Source organism: Eptatretus burgeri, chromosome 4 (assembly GCF_056783735.1).
Source record: "Eptatretus burgeri isolate ZD-2024b chromosome 4, Ebu_testis_v1, whole genome shotgun sequence".
Lineage (NCBI taxonomy): Eukaryota > Metazoa > Chordata > Myxini > Myxiniformes > Myxinidae > Eptatretus > Eptatretus burgeri.
In genome coordinates this window covers 83,889,417-83,907,017 of record NC_140964.1, presented here as the reverse complement: position 1 = coordinate 83,907,017, position 17,601 = coordinate 83,889,417, and the positions used below count along the sequence as shown (strand labels likewise).

The 17,601-nt window shown below is 33.0% G+C and overlaps 1 protein-coding gene across 1 annotated transcript in view; it reads left to right on the top strand.

The window, feature by feature from the left end:
* LOC147028562 (multifunctional procollagen lysine hydroxylase and glycosyltransferase LH3-like) overlaps positions 1 to 17,601 on the top strand; it is a 106,504-nt gene that overhangs the window by 74,890 nt on the left and 14,013 nt on the right. The window lies entirely within an intron of this gene.

Here is a 17,601-nt window from a genome sequence, read left to right as displayed (position 1 = left end):
GTTTTTTTTTTGCATTTCTACATGTTTAAAGTGATTTCCAACCCCCCCCCAAAAAAATAGAGAAATTTTTATTTTTGCATTTCTACATATTTTAAGTGATTTTCAACCCCCCCAAAAAAATTGTTTGAGAAAATTTTTTTTGGCATTTTTACATGTTTTAAGTGATTTGCAACCCCCCTACAAAAAAATAGAGAATTTTTTTTGCATTTCTACATATTTTAAGTGATTTTCCACCCCCCAAAAAAATTGTTTGAAAAAATTTTTTTTTTACCCCTCCCCCCCCCCAAAAATAGAGAAATGGTTTTTTTTTTTGCATTTCTGCATGTTTTAAGTGATTTCCAACCCACTCCCCCCCAAACAAAATTGTTTGAGAAAAATTTTTTTTACATTTTTACATGTTTTAAGTGATTTCCAACCCCCCCCCCCCCAAAAAAAAATTGTTACCCCCTCCCCAAAAAGAATTTTTTTGCATTTCTTTATGTTTTAAGTGATTTTCAACCCCCAAAAAAATTGTTTGAGAAAAAAGAATTTTTTACCCCCCAAAAATAGAGAAATGTTTTTTTGCATTTCTACATGTTTTAAGTGATTTCCAACCCCCCCCAAAATTTCTTTTTTTACCCCCCCCCCACAAAAAAATAGAGAAATGTTTGTTTTTTTGCATTTCTACATGTTTTTAGTGATTTCCAACCCCCCCAAAAATTGTTACCCCCCAAAAAAAGTTTTTTTGCATTTCTACATGTTTTCAGTGATTTCCAACCCCCCCCCAAAATTGTTTGAGAAAATTTTTTTACATTTTTATATGTTTTAAGTGATTTCCAACCCCCCCCCAAAAAAAGAATTTTTTTGCATTTCTACATGTTTTAAGTGATTTCTACCCCCCCAAAAAAATTGTTTGAGAAATTTTTTTTTTGCATTTCTACATGTTTTAAGTGATTTCCAACCCCCCCCCCCCAATTTTTTTTACCTTCCCCCAAAAATAGAGAAATGTGTTTTTTTTTTACATTTCTACATGTTTTAAGTTATTTCCAACCCCCAAATTTTTTTTACCCCCCCCAAAAAAATAGAGAAATGTTTTTTTTTTGCATTTCTACATGTTTTTAGTGATTTCCAACCCCCCCCAAAAAAATTGTTACCCCCCAAAAAATAGAGAATTTTTTTTGCATTTCTACATGTTTTAAGTGATTTCCAACCCCCCCCCCCCAATTTTTTTTTACCTTCCCCCAAAAATAGAGAAATGTGTTTTTTTTTACATTTCTACATGTTTTAAGTTATTTCCAACCCCCCAAATTTTTTTTTTACCCCCCAAAAAAATAGAGAAATGTTTTTTTTTTTTTTGCATTTTTACATGTTTTAAGTGATTTCCAACCCCCCAAAAAAATTGTTACCCCCGCCCCAAAAAAGAATTTTTTTGCATTTTTACATGTTTTAAGTGATTTCCAACCCCCCCAAAAAAAAAATTGTTTGAGAAAAAAAAATTTTGCAACTTTTTTTCAACAAAATTTCGATTTCTTTTTTGGCATTTCTACATGTTTTAAGCGATTTCCAACCCCCCCCCCCAAAGAGAATTTTTTTGCATTTCTACATATTTTAAGTGATTTCCAACCCCCCCAAAAAAAATTGTTACCCCCCCCCCAAAAAAAATTGTTTGAGAAAAAATTTTTTTGAATTTTTACATGTTTTAAGTGATTTTCAACCCCCAAAAATTGTTACCCCCCCCCAAAAAAATTGTTCGAGAAAAATTTTTTTTGCATTTCTACATATTTGAAGTGATTTCCAACCCACTTCCCCCCCCCCCAAACAAAATTGTTTGAGAAAATTTTTTTTTACATTTTTACATGTTTTAAGTGATTTCCAACCCCCCCCCCCCCCCAAAAAAAAATAGAGAATTTTTTTTTTTGCATATCTACATGTTTAAAGTGATTTCCAACCCCCCCAAAAAATAGAGAATTTTTTTTTTGCATTTCTACATATTTTAAGTGATTTTCAACCCCCCAAAAAAAATTGTTTGAGAAAAATTTTTTTACCCCCCCCAAAAATAGAGAAATGTTTTTTGCATTTCTACATGTTTTAAGTGATTTCCAACCCCCCCCCCAAATTATTTTTTTACCACCCCACAAAAAAATAGAAAAATGTTTTTTTTGCATTTTTACATGTTTTAAGTGATTTCCAACCCCCCCCCCCAAAAAAAATAGAGAAATTTTTTTGCATTTCTACATGTTTAAAGTGATTTCCAACCCCCCCCCCAAAAAAAATGGAGAATTTTTTTGCATTTCTACATATTTTAAGTGATTTTCAACCCCCCAAAAAAATTGTTTGAGAAAAAGAATTTTTTACCCCCCCCCAAAATAGAGAAATGTTTTTTTTGCATTTCTACATGTTTTCAGTGATTTCCAACCCCCCCCAAAAATTGTTTGAGAAAATTTTTTTACATTTTTATATGTTTTAAGTGATTTCCAACCCCCCCCCCCCCCCAAAAAAGAATTTTTTTTGCATTTCTACATGTTTTAAGTGATTTCTAACCCCCCCCCCCAAAAAAATTGTTTGAGAAATTTTTTTTGCATTTCTACATGTTTTAAGTGATTTCCATCACCCCCAATTTTTTTTACCCCCCCAAAATAGAGAAATTTTTTTTTTTTTGCATTTTTACATGTTTTCAGTGATTTCCAACCCAATCCCCCAAAAAAAAATAGTTTGAGAAAAAATATTTTTTTGCATTTTTACATGTTTTAAGTAATTTCCAACCCCCAAAAAGAATTGTTACCCCCCCAAAAAAGGGGAAAATTTTTTGCATTTCTACATCTTTTAAGTGATTTCCAACCCCCCCCCCCCCAAAAAAAAATTGAGAAAAAAATTTTGCAACTTTTTTTCAACAAAATTTCGATTTCTTTTATTTGCATTTCTACATGTTTTAAGTAAATTTCCACCCCCCCCCCCAAAAAAAAATAGAGTTTTTTTTTTGCATTTCTACATGTTTAAAGTGATTTCCAACCCCCCCCCAAAAAAATAGAGAAATTTTTATTTTTGCATTTCTACATATTTTAAGTGATTTTCAACCCCCCCCAAAAAAATTGTTTGAGAAAATTTTTTTTGGCATTTTTACATGTTTTAAGTGATTTGCAACCCCCCCTACAAAAAAATAGAGAATTTTTTTTTGCATTTCTACATATTTTAAGTGATTTTCCACCCCCCCAAAAAAAATTGTTTGAGAAAATTTTTTTTACCCCTCCCCCCAAAAATAGAGAAATGGTTTTTTTTGCATTTCTGCATGTTTTAAGTGATTTCAACCCACTCCCCCAAACAAAATTGTTTGAGAAAATTTTTTTTACATTTTTACATGTTTTAAGTGATTTCCAACCCCCCCCCCCAAAAAAAAATAGTTACCCCCTCCCCAAAAAAGATTTTTTTGCATTTCTTTATGTTTTAAGTGATTTTCAACCCCCCAAAAAAATTGTTTGAGAAAAAAGAATTTTTTACCCCCCCAAAAAATAGAGAAATGTTTTTTTGCATTTCTACATGTTTTAAGTGATTTCCAACCCCCCCAAAATTTCTTTTTTACCCCCCCCCACAAAAAAATAGAGAAATGTTTGTTTTTTGCATTTCTACATGTTTTTAGTGATTTCCAACCCCCCAAAAATTGTTACCCCCCCAAAAAAAAGTTTTTTGCATTTCTACATGTTTTCAGTGATTTCCAACCCCCCCCCCCCAAAAATTGTTTGAGAAAATTTTTTTTACATTTTTATATGTTTTAAGTGATTTCCAACCCCCCCCCCCCCCAAAAAGAATTTTTTTTGCATTTCTACATGTTTTAAGTGATTTCTAACCCCCCCAAAAAAATTGTTTGAGAAATTTTTTTTGCATTTCTACATGTTTTAAGTGATTTCCAACCCCCCATTTTTTTTACCTTCCCCAAAAATAGAGAAATGTGTTTTTTTTTTACATTTCTACATGTTTTAAGTTATTTCCAACCCCCCAAATTTTTTTTACCCCCCCCCAAAAAATAGAAAATTTTTTTTTTTGCATTTCTACATGTTTTAAGTGACTTCCAACCCCCCCCAAAAAATTTGTTACACCCCCCCCAAAAAAAGAGAATTTTTTTTTTGCATTTCTACTTGTTTTAAGTGATTTCCAACCCCCCCCCCAATTTTTTTTTTTACCTTCCCCCCAAAAATAGAGAAATGTGTTTTTTTACATTTCTACATGTTTTAAGTTATTTCCAACCCCCCAAATTTTTTTTACCCCACCCAAAAAAATAGAGAAATGTTTTTTTTTTTGCATTTTTACATGTTTTAAGTGATTTCCAACCCCCCCAAAAAAAATTGTTACCCCCGCCCCCAAAAAAGAATTTTTTTTGCATTTTTACATGTTTTAAGTGATTTCCAACCCCCCCAAAAAAAATTGTTTGAGAAAAAAAAAATTTTGCAACTTTTTTTCAACAAAATTTCGATTTCTTTTTTTGGCATTTCTACATGTTTTAAGTGATTTCCAACCCCCCCCAAAGAGAATTTTTTTTTTGCATTTCTACATATTTTAAGTGATTTCCAACCCCCCCAAAAAAAATTGTTTGAGAAAAAAATTTTTTTGAATTTTTACATGTTTTAAGTGATTTTCACCCCCCCTAAAAATTGTTACCCCCCCCAAAAAAATTGTTCGAGAAAAATTTTTTTTTTTGCATTTCTACATATTTGAAGTGATTTCCAACCCACTCCCCCCCAAACAAAATTGTTTGAGAAATTTTTTTTTACATTTTTACATGTTTTAAGTGATTTCCAACCCCCCCCCCAAAAAAATAGAGAATTTTTTTTTTTTGCATTTCTACATGTTTAAAGTGATTTCCAACCCCCAAAAAATAGATAATTTTTTTTGCATTTCTACATATTTTAAGTGATTTTCAACCCCCCCCAAAAAAAATTGTTTGAGAAAATTTTTTTTTACCCCCCCCCCCCAAAAAAATAGAGAAATGTTTTTTTTGCATTTCTACATGTTTTAAGTGATTTCCAACCCCCCCCAAATTATTTTTTACCACCCCACAAAAAAATAGAAAAATGTTTTTTTGCATTTTTACATGTTTTAAGTGATTTCCAACCCCCCCAAAAAAAAAAATAGAGAAATTTTTTTGCATTTCTACATGTTTAAAGTGATTTCCAACCCCCCCCCCCAAAAAAAAAAATAGAGAATTTTTTTTGCATTTCTACATATTTTAAGTGATTTTCAACCCCCCAAAAAAATTGTTTGAGAAAAAGAATTTTTTACCCCCCCAAAATAGAGAAATGTTTTTTTTTTTTGCATTTCTACATGTTTTCAGTGATTTCCAACCCCCCCCCAAAAATTGTTTGAGAAAATTTTTTTACATTTTTATATGTTTTAAGTGATTTCCAACCCCCCCCCAAAAAAGAAATTTTTTTGCATTTCTACATGTTTTAAGTGATTTCTAACCCCCCCCCCCAAAAAAAATTGTTTGAGAAATTTTTTTTGCATTTCTACATGTTTTAAGTGATTTCCAACCCCCCCCCCCCCCAAATTTTTTTTACCTCACCCCCAAAAATAGAGAAATGTTTTTTTACATTTCTACATGTTTTAAGTTATTTCCAACCCCCCCCCCCCCCAAATTTTTTTTACTCTCCCCCAAAAATAGAGAATTTTTTTTTTTTTGCATTTCTACATGTTTAAAGTGATTTCCAACCCCCCCAAAAAAAAAATAGAGGAAATTTTTTTTTGCATTTCTACATGTTTTAAGTGATTTCCAACCCCCCCAAAAGAATTGTTACCCCCCCAAAAAAATTGTTTGAGAAAAAAAAATTTTTTTGCATTTCTACATATTTGAAGTGGTTTCCAACCCACTCCCCCCCCCCCAAAAAAAGAAGTTTGAGAAAAAATTTTTTTGCATTTTTACATGTTTTAAGTGATTTCCAACCCCCCAAAAAAATTTACCCCCCACCCCCAAAAAGAATTTTTTTCATTTCTACATGTTTTAAGTGATTTCAACCCCCCCAAAAAAATTGTTTGAGAAAAAAAAAATTTTGCAACTTTTTTTTCAACAAAATTTCGATTTCTTTTTTTTGCATTTCTACATGTTTTAAGTGGTTTCCAACCCCCCCCAAACAGAATTTTGTTTGCATTTCTACATATTTTAAGTGATTTCCAACCCCCCCCAAAAAGAATTGTTACTCCCCCCCAAAAAAAATTGTTCGAGAAAAATTTTTTTTTGCATTTCTACATATTTGAAGTGTTTTCCAAACCACTCCCCCCCCCAAAAATAGTTTGAGAAAAATATTTTTTTGCATTTTTACATGTTTTAAGTGATTTCCAACCCCCCAAAAAAGTTACCCCCTCCCAAAAAAGGGAATTTTTTGTGCTTTCCAATGTTTTAAGTGATTTCCAACCCCCCCACCCCCAAAACAAATAGAAAATTTTTTTTTTTGCATTTCTACATATTTTAAGTGATTTTCAACCCCCCCAAAAAAAAATTGTTTGAGAAAAAAAAAATTTGAATTTTTACATGTTTTAAGTGATTTTCAACCCCCCAAAAATTGTTACCCCCCCCAAAAAAAATTGTTCGAGAAAAATTTTTTTTTTTGCATTTCTACATATTTGAAGTGATTTCCAACCCACTCCCCCCAAACAAAATTGTTTGAGAATTTTTTTTTTACATTTTTACATGTTTTAAGTGATTTCCAACCCCCCCAAAAAAAAATTGTTACCCCCCGCCCCAAAAAAGATTTTTTTTGCATTTCTACATGTTTTAAGTGATTTCCAACCCCCCCAAAAAATAGAGAATTATGTTTTTGCCTTTCTACATATTTGAAATGATTTCCAAACCACTCCCCCCCCAAAAAAATAGTTTGAGAAAATTTTTTTTTTGCATTTTTACATGTTTTAAGTGATTTCCAACCCCCCCCCCAAAAAAGTTACCCCCTCCCAAAAAAGGGAAATTTTTTTTGCATTTCTATGTTTTAAGTGATTTTCAACCCCCCCCAAAAAAAAAAAAATTGTTTGAGAAAATTTTTTTTTTTGCATTTTTACATGTTTTAAGTGATTTTCAACCCCCCAAAAATTGTTACCCCCCCCAAAAAAAATTGTTCGAGAAAATTTTTTTTTTGCATTTCTACATATTTGAAGTGATTTCCAACCCACTCCCCCCCAAAAAATAGAGAATTTTTTTTTTTTGCATTTCTACATGTTTAAAGTGATTTCCAACCCCCCAAAAAATAGATAATTTTTTTTGCATTTCTACATATTTTAAGTGATTTTCAACCCCCCCCCCCCCAAAAAAAATTGTTTGAGAAAAATTTTTTTACCCCCCCCCAAAAAATAGAGAAATGTTTTTTGCATTTCTACATGTTTTAAGTGATTTCCAACCCCCCCAAATTATTTTTTTACCACCCCACAAAAAAATAGAAAAATATTTTTTTTGCATTTTTACATGTTTTAAGTGATTTCCAACCCCCCCAAAAAGAATTGTTACCCCCCCAAAAAAAATTGTTCGAGAAAAAATTTTTTTTGCATTTCTACATATTTGAAGTGATTTCCAAACCACTCCCCCCCCAAAAATAGTTTGAGAAAAAATATTTTTTGCATTTTTACATGTTTTAAGTGATTTCCAACCCCCAAAAAAGTTACCCCCCTCCCAAAAAAGGGAATTTTTTTGTGCATTTCTATGTTTTAAGTGATTTCCAACCCCCCCCAAAAAAATAGAGAATTCTTTTTTTGCATTTCTACATATTTTAAGTGATTTTCAACCCCCCCAAAAAAAAAATTGTTTGAGAAAAAAAAAATTTGAATTTTTACATGTTTTAAGTGATTTTCAACCCCCCAAAAATTGTTACCCCCTCTCAAAAAAAAAATTGTTCGAGAAAAATTTTTTTTTTGCATTTCTACATATTTGAAGTGATTTCCAACCCACTTCCCCCCCCAAACAAAATTGTTTGAGAATTTTTTTACATTTTTACATGTTTTAAGTGATTTCCAACCCCCCCCAAAAAAAAATTGTTACCCCCGCCCCCAAAAAACATTTTTTTGCATTTCTACATGTTTTAAGTGATTTCCAACCCCCCCAAAAAAATAGAGAATTATGTTTTTGCCTTTCTACATATTTGAAATGATTTCCAAACCACTCCCCCCCAAAAAAATAGTTTGAGAAAATTTTTTTTTGCATTTTTACATGTTTTAAGTGATTTCCAACCCCCCCCAAAAAAGTTACCCCCCTCCCAAAAAAGGGAAATTTTTTTTGCATTTCTATGTTTTAAGTGATTTTCAACCCCCCCCAAAAAAAAATTGTTTGAGAAAATTTTTTTTTTGCATTTTTACATGTTTTAAGTGATTTTCAACCCCCAAAAATTGTTACCCCCCAAAAAAATTGTTCGAGAAAATTTTTTTTTGCATTTCTACATATTTGAAGTGATTTCCAACCCACTCCCCCCAAACAAAATTGTTTGAGAAAATTTTTTTTACATTTTTACATGTTTTAAGTGATTTCCAACCCCCCCCCAATAAAAATTGTTACCCCCCGCCCCCAAAAAAGATTTTTTTTTTGCATTTCTACATGTTTTAAGTGATTTCCAACCCCCCCAAAAAAAATTGTTTGAGAAAAAAAAATTTTCAACTTTTTTTTCAACAAAATTTCAATTTCTTTTTTTTGCATTTCTACATGTTTTAAGTGATTTCCAACCCCCCCCCAAACAGAATTTTGTTGCCTTTCTACATATTTTAAGTGATTTCCAACCCCCCAAAAAGAATTGTTACCCCCCCAAAAAAATTGTTCGAGAAATTTTTTTTTTTGCATTTCTACATATTTGAAGTGATTTCCAAACCACTCCCCCCCAAAAATAGTTTGAGAAAAAATATTTTTTTGCATTTTTACATGTTTTAAGTGATTTCCAACCCCACCCAAAAAAGTTACCCCCCCCTCCCAAAAGAGGGAAAAAATTTTTTTGCATTTCTATGTTTTAAGTGATTTCCAACCCCCCCAAAAAAAATAGAGAATTCTTTTTTTTTGCATTTCTACATATTTTAAGTGATTTTCAACCCCCCCCAAAAAATTGTTACCCCCCCCAAAAAAATTGTTACCCCCCCCCAAAAAAAAATTGTTCGAGAAAATTTTTTTTTTGCATTTATCCATATTTGAAGTTATTTCCAACCCACTCCCCCCCCCCAAACAAAATTGTTTCAGAAAATTTTTTTTTACATGTTTTAAGTGATTTCAACCCCCCAAAAAAGAATTTTTTTGCATTTCTTTATGTTTTAAGTGATTTCCAACTTCCCCCAAAAAAATTGTTTCAGAAAAAAAATTTTGCAACTTTTTTTCAACAAAATTTTGATTTCTTTTTTTTGCATTTCTACATGTTTTTAAGTGATTTCCAACCCCCCCCCAAACAATTTTTTTTTGCATTTCTACATATTTGAAGTGATTTCCAAACCACTCCCCCCCCCCAAAAATAGTTTGAGAAAAAATATTTCTTTGCATTTTTACATGTTTTAAGTGATTTCCAACCCCCCCAAAAAAAGTTACCCCCCCCTCCCAAAAAAGGGAAAAATTTTTTTGCATTTCTATGTTTTAAGTGATTTCCAACCCCCCCCAAAAAATAGAGAATTTTTTTTTTGCATTTCTACATATTTGAAGTGATTTCCAAACCACTCCCCCCCAAAAAATAGTTTGAGAAAAATTTTTTTTTGCATTTTTACATGTTTTAAGTGATTTCCAACCCCCCAAAAAGTTACCCCCTCCCAAAAAAGGGAAATTTTTTTTGCATTTCTATGTTTTAAGTGATTTTCAACCCCCCCCAAAAAAAATTGTTTGAGAAAATTTTTTTTTTGCATTTTTACATTTTTAAGTGATTTTCAACCCCCCAAAAAAAATTGTTCGAGAGAAAAAATTTTTTTTTTGCATTTCTACATATTTGAAGTGATTTCCAAACCACTCCCCCCCAAAAAAATAGAGAAAAATTTTTTTACATTTTTACATGTTTTAAGTGATTTACAACCCCCCCCCCCAAAAAAAAAATTGTTACCCCTCCCAAAAAAGGGAAATTTTTTTTTTGCATTTCTATGTTTTAAGTGATTTTCAACCCCCCCCAAAAAAATTGTTTGAGAAAAAAATTTTTTTGCATTTTTTAAGTGATTTTCAACCCCCAAAAATTACCCCCAAAAAAAAATTGTTCGAGAAAATTTTTTTTGCATTTCTACATATTTGAAGTGATTTCCAACCCACTCCACCCCCAAACAAAATTGTTTGAGAAAAAATTTTTTTTTTACATTTTTACATGTTTTAAGTGATTTCCACCCCCCCCAAAAAATTGTTTGAGAAAAAAAATTTTGCAACTTTTTTTTCAACAAAATTTTGATTTCTTTTTTGCATTTCTACATGTTTTAAGTGATTTCCAACCCCCTCCCAATTTGTTTTTTACCCCCCCCACAAAAAAAATAGAGAAATGTTTTTTTGCATTTCTACATGTTTTCAGTGATTTCCAACCCCCCCCAAAAAAAATTGTTTGAGAAAATTTTTTTACGTTTTAAGTGATTTCCAACCCCTCCCCAAGAAAATTGTTACCCCCGCCCTGAAAAAAGAATATTTTTTTGCATTTCTACATGTTTTAAGTGATTTCCAACCCCCCCAAAAAAATTGTTTGAGGAAAAAAAAAATTTTGCAACTTTTTTTTCAACAAAATTTCTACATGTTTTAAGTGTTTTCCAACCCCCCAAAAAGAATTGTTACCCCCCAAAATTGTTCGAGAAATTTTTTTTTGCATTTCTACATATTTTAAGTGATTTTCAACCCCCCCAAAAAAAATTGTTACCCCCCAAAAAAAATTGTTCGAGAAATTTTTTTTTTTTTGCATTTCTACATATTTTAAGTGATTTTCAACCCCCCAAAAAAAATTGTTACCCCCCCAAAAAAAAATTGTTCGAGAAATTTTTTTTTTTTTGCATTTCTCCATATTTGAAGTTATTTCCAACCCACTTCCCCCCCAAACAAAATTGTTTGAGAAATTTTTTTACATTTTTACATGTTTTAATTGATTTCCAACCCCCCAAAAAAGAATTTTTTTGCATTTCTTTATGTTTTAAGTGATTTCCAACCCCCCCCAAAAAAATTGTTTCAGAAAAAAATTTTGCAAGTTTTTTTTCAACAAAATTTTGATTTCTTTTTTTTGCATTTCTACATGTTTTTAAGTGATTTCCAACCTCCCCCCCCCCAATCAATTTTTTTTTTGCATTTCTACATATTTGAAGTGATTTCCAAACCACTCCCCCCCCAAAAATAGTTTGAGAAAAAATATTTTTTTGCATTTTTACGTTTTAAGTGATTTCCAACCCCCTCCCAAAAAGTTACCCCCTCCCAAAAAAGGGAAAAAAATTTTTGCATTTCTATGTTTTAAGTGATTTCCAACCCCCCCCCCCAAAAAAATAGAGAATTCTTTTTTTGCATTTCTACATATTTTAAGTGATTTTCAACCCCCCCCCCCCAAAAAAATTGTTTGAGAAAAAATTTTTTTTGCATTTCTCCATATTTGAAGTGATTTCCAACCCATTCCCCCCCCCAAACAAAATTGTTTGAGAAAATTTTTTTTACATGTTTTAAGTGATTTCCAACCCCCCCAAAAAAGAATTTTTTTTGCATTTCTTTATGTTTTAAGTGATTTCCAACCCCCCCCCAAAAAAATCGTTTCAGAAAAAAAAAATTTTGCAACTTTTTTTTTCAACAAAATTTTGATTTCTTTTTTTTTGCATTTCTACATGTTTTTAAGTGATTTCCAACCCCCCCCCCCCAAAAAAAAATTGTTTCAGAAAAAAATTTTGCAACTTTTTTTTTCCACAAAATTTTGATTTCTTTTTTTTGCATTTCTACATGTTTTAAGTGATTTCCAACCTCCCCCCAAAAAAGTTAACCCCCCCTCCCAAAAAAGGGAAAACATTTTTTCCATTTCTATGTTTTAAGTGATTTCCAACCCCCCCCAAAAAATAGAGAATTATTTTTTTGCCTTTCTACATATTTGAAGTGATTTCCAAACCACTCCCCCCCCAAAAAAAAAGTTTGAGAAAATTTTTTTTTTTGCATTTTTACATGTTTTAAGTGATTTTCAACCCCCCCCAAAAATTGTTACCCCCCCCAAAAAATTGTTCGACAAAATTTTTTTTTGCATTTCTACATATTTGAAGTGATTTCCAACCCACTCCCCCCCAAACAAAATTGTTTGAGAAAATTTTTTTTTACATTTTTACATGTTTTAAGTGATTTCCAACCCCCCAAAAAAAATTGTTACCCCCCGCCCCCAAAAAAGATTTTTTTGCATTTCTACATGTTTTAAGTGATTTCCAACCCCCCAAAAAATATTGTTTGAGAAAAAAAATTTTGCAACTTTTTTCAACAAAATTTCGATTTCTTTTTTTGCATTTCTACATGTTTTAAGTGATTTCAAACCCCCCCCAAACAGAATTTTTTTGCATTTCTACATATTTTAAGTGATTTCCAACCCCCCCCCAAAAAAAAAATTGTTTGAGAAATTTTTTTTTGCATTTTTACATGTTTTAAGTGATTTCCAACCCCCCAAAAAAAAAGTTACCCCCTCCCAAAAAAGGGAAAAAATTTTTGCATTTCTATGTTTTAAGTGATTTCAACCCCCCCAAAAAAAAAGAGAATTCTTTTTTTGCATTTCTACATATTTTAAGTGATTTTCAACCCCCCAAAAAAAAATTGTTTGAGAAAATTTTTTTTTACCTTTTACATGTTTTAAGTGATTTCTAACCCCCCCCCCAAAAAAAATTGTTACCCCCTCCCCAAAAAGAATTTTTTTGCATTTCTTTGTTTTAAGTGATTTCCAACCCCCCCCCAAAAATAGAGAATTTTTTTTTGCATTTCTACATATTTTAAGTTATTTCCACCCCCCCAAAAAAAATTTGTTTGAGAAATTTTTTTTTTTGCTTTTTTACATGTTTTAAGTGATTTTCACCCCCCCAAAAAATTGTTCCCCCCCCCCCAAAAAAAATTGTTCGAGAAAAAATTTTTTTTGCATTTCTACATATTTGAAGTGTTTTCCAACCCACTCCCCCCAAAAAAAATTGTTTGAGAAATTTTTTTTTACATTTTTACATGTTTTAAGTGATTTCCAACCCCCCCAAAATTTTTTGAGAAAAAAATATTTTTTTGCATTTTTACATGTTTTAAGTGATTTCCAACACCCCCCAAAAATTGTTCCTCCCCCCCAAAAAAGATTTTTTTTTTGCATTTCTACATGTTTTAAGTGATTTCCAACCCCCACCCCCTCCCCCCAAAAAAACAATGGAGAAAAGAACTATAACTGTCAGCACTTTTGACATTTAATGAATAAGATATAAGGTTCACTTGAGTGACCCAGCAGTATTGGCGGCGGAGGTTTTGCACTCTCCCGAGTGCTCCCCCTCTAGTTAACCTCCGCCATCTTCGAAGATGGATGGAGGTTACCGTTTTCACCCCTTTTTGTTTGTTTGTTTGTTTGTGAACAGTATTACGGAAAAACTCCTCGACGGATTTTGACGAAACTTGGTGGGCGGGGGTTAGGTATGGTCCAAGGATCATGCCATTAAATTTTGGACTGGTCACCCCCCCCCCCAAAAAAAATTGTAAGAGAAATTTTTTTTTTTTTTTGCATTTCTACATGTTTTAAGTGATTTCCAACCCCCCCCCCAAAAAAAATTTGTTTGAGAAAAAATTTTTTTTTTACGTTTTTAGTGATTTCCAACCCCTCCAAAAAAATTGTTACCCCCCCCCCCCCCCCCAAAAGAATTTTTTTTTGCACTTCTACATCTTTTAAGTGATTTCCACCACCCCCCCCCAAAAAAAATTGTTTGAGAAAAAAAAATTTTGCAACTTTTTTTTCAACAAAATTTCGATTTCTTTTTTTTGCATTTCTACATGTTTTAAATGATTTCCAACCCCGTCCCCCCAAAAATAGAGAAATTTTTTTTTTGCATTTCTACATGTTTTAAGTGATTTCCAACCCCCTCCCCCCAAAAATAGAGAAATTTTTTTTTTGCATTTCTACATGTTTAAAGTGATTTCCAAACCCCCCCCCCCAAAAAAAAAAAAGAGAAAATTCTTTTTGCATTTCTACATGTTTTAAGTGATTTCCAACCCCCCCCAAAAAATAGAGAATTTTTTTTTTGCATTTCTACATATTTTAAGTGATTTTCAACCCCCCCAAAAAAAATTGTTTGAGAAAAAATTTTTTTGCATCTTTACATGTTTTAAGTGATTTTCAACCCCCCCAAAAAATTGTTACACCCCCCAAAAAAAAATTGTTCGAGAAAATTTTTTTTGCATTTCTACATATTTGAAGTGATTTCCAACCCACTCCCCCCCAAAAAAATTGTTTGAGAAAATTTTTTTACATTTTTACATGTTTTAAGTGATTTCCAACCCCCCAAAAAAAAATTGTTACCCCTCCCCCAAAAAGAATTTTTTTTGCATTTCTATATGTTTTAAGTGATTTCCAACCCCCCCAAAAAATTGTTTGAGAAAAAAAAAATTTGCAACTTTTTTTTTCAACAAAATTTTGATTTCTTTTTTTTGCATTTCTACATGTTTTAAGTGATTTCCAACCCCCCCCCCCCAAAAAAATAGAGAATTTTTTTTTGCATTTCTAGATGTTTTAAGTGATTTCCAACCCCCCAAAAGAATTGTTACCCCCCCCCAAAAATTGTTTGAGAAAATTTTTTTTTGCATTTCTACATATTTGAAGTGATTTCCAACCCCCCCCAAAAAGAATTGTTACCCCCCCCAAAAAAAATTGTTCGAGAAAATTTTTTGTTTGCATTTTTACATATTTGAAGTGATTTCCAACCCCCAAAAAGAATTGTTACCCCCCCAAAAAAAATTGTTCGAGAAAATTTTTTGTTTGCATTTTTACATGTTTTAAGTGATTTCCAACCCACTCCCCCCAAAAAAAAATAGTTTGAGAAAAAATATTTTTTTGCATTTTTACATGTTTTAAGTGATTTCCAACCCCCCCAAAAAAATTGTTTGAGAAAAATTTTTTTTTTGCATTTCTACATATTTGAAGTGATTTCCAACCCCCCCAAAAAGAATTGTTACCCCCCCCCCAAAAAAAATTGTTCGAGAAAATTTTTTTTTTTGCATTTCTACATATTTGAAGTGATTTCCAACCCACTCCCCCCCCAAAAAAAATAGTTTGAGAAAAAAATATTTTTTTGCATTTTTACATGTTTTAAGTGATTCCCAAAAAATTGTTACCCCCCTCAAAAAAGGGAAAAATATTTTTTGCATTTCTATGTTTTAAGTGATTTCCAACCCCCCCCCCAAAAAAAATTGTTCGAGAAAAAAAAATTTTTGCAACTTTTTTTTTTCAACAAAACAAAATAAGATATAAAGTTCACTTGAGTGACCCAGCAGTATTGGCGGCGGAGGTTTTGCACTCTGCCGAGTGCTCCCCCTCTAGTTAACCTCCGCCATCTTCGAAGATGGATGGAGGTTAGGCCAAAAAAAAAAAAAATGTTGCATTGGCGTAACCCGCCCGACCCTAAAAATTCCGCCGACCCTACGGTTTTTTTTTATCGATATCAAGTATCTTGTTGATTGCGATCGCGATCGCAAAAACCCGGAAGTGTTTCGGATAGAACCCGCTGCACGCTGCGCTATGCATATGTCATAGTTTAGCTCGCTGCGTGTGTGTGTGTGTGTGTGTGTGTGTGTGTGTGTGTGTGTGTGTGTGTGTGTGTGTGCGCGCGCGCGCGCGCAACGGCTCTGCATATCATCTGTACGAGGGAGAGATATTGCGCCTCGCTCAATCAGTACGTCGTCTGTTGTTTCCAACATGGCCGCGTACTCTATCAAGATTACTGGCATGCTTGGGTCTAAAAAACTGTTCAGCATCTTACGAAAATGCGACAAAGATGCGAGGCTTGGAGATATCATTCAGGGAATTGCAGACGTAAATTGTGACACTGCTCCAATACTTTCCTCCGTGCAAGCGTCTCGCAGTGATGGAGGGTCCTTTTCGGACGTTTTGGCGGCGGAAAAGGTGTCTATCTTCGACGACTTCGGTTATCGCTTCGTCGTCTCTTGGGACCACAAAAATCTGTTTGATTTAGAAGAAATTTGTCTTACCAGAGGTAAAGACATGTTTTGCATGATTTGTTAAAAAAATTACTTCAACTTGGGCGATTATTTGACTTAGAGAGGTTTGACTTCGGCAGAGTTCACTGTATTTGCTATTAAAAATGTTGATATATGTGTGAACAGCACCGAAAAGGCTATAAACCAGCATCTTGTGTATTCCCCTGGAGATGGTGCCTGAGATATCTCAGGCTTGGCAGGGGCTGATTCAGGATCTTGGGGAAAGGGGGGCTTCATCCGCCAAAGGCGAAAGGCCCGAGCCCCAGCAGGAAGTTTGGGGGGCCTCCCCCAGGGAAAAAAAAATATTTAAAGGGTCTTCATATGGGATTTCCTGGCATCTGACGATAGAATTTACACATCTTAGAGCTGTTGTCAGTGGTGTACCGTCGTACTCAGTAGACAAAGCATTGGAGGGGCAGAGTGTTGTTCGTGAACAATGCTCTGCCCCTCCAATGCTTTGTCTACCATGTACGACAGTACGCCACTGGCTGTTGTAAAAACTACAGTCAACCTTGTCTAAGTCGAATCTGTTAGGACTGAAGAAATAGCTTAGATTTAAAGGTGTAAAAACAAAAGAATATAAAGAGAAGAGAACTTGATAAGATCTTTGACTTAGGCGATTATTCGACTTATGCAAGTTCGATTTAGGCAAGGTTCACTGTACTAGTTTTTTTTTTGAGTGGGGGGGGGTCGCCGACAAAAAGGGGGGGTACTCGAGCCGAGGGAGATTTTGGGAGGGATTTATTAAAAAAAAAATCCCTACCTACCTACCCTATTTTCCAGTGACCCGTTACGCCAATGCAACATTTTTTTTTTTGGCCTTACTGTTTTCACCCCTTTCTGTTTGTTTGTTTGTTTGTGAACAGTATTACGGAAAAACTCCTCGACGGATTTCGACGAAACTTGGTGGGGGGGGGTTAGGTATTGTCCAAGGATCATGCCATTAAATTTTGGACTGGTCCCCCCCCCCAAAAAAATTGTAAGAGAAAAAAAATTTTTTTTTTGCATTTCTACATGTTTTAAGTGATTTCCACCCCCCCCCCCGAAAAAAAAATTGTTTGAGAAAAAAAAAATTTGCAACTTTTTTTTCAACAAAATTTCGATTTCTTTTTTTTTGCATTTCTCCATGTTTTAAATGATTTCCAACCCCCCCCCCCCCCCACCAAAAATAGAGAAATTTTTTTTTTTGCATTTCTACATATTTTAAGTGATTTCCAACTCCCCCCAAAAAAATTGTTACCCCCCCCCAAAAAAGATTTTTTTTTTTGCATTTCTACATGTTTTAAGTGATTTCCAACCCCCTCCCCCCCAAAAAAAAAATGTTGGAGAAAAGAACTATAACTCTGTCAGCATCACTCCTTCGGTCCATCATTTGTTGAGGTTGTTATGCCGTCCCTGATCCATGATAGTACAATGATAATCCTATGTTAAGAGTTGATCGACCTATATTTTGAGGGATCAGGAAATGTTATTTCATTGAAATAAATGAATACATA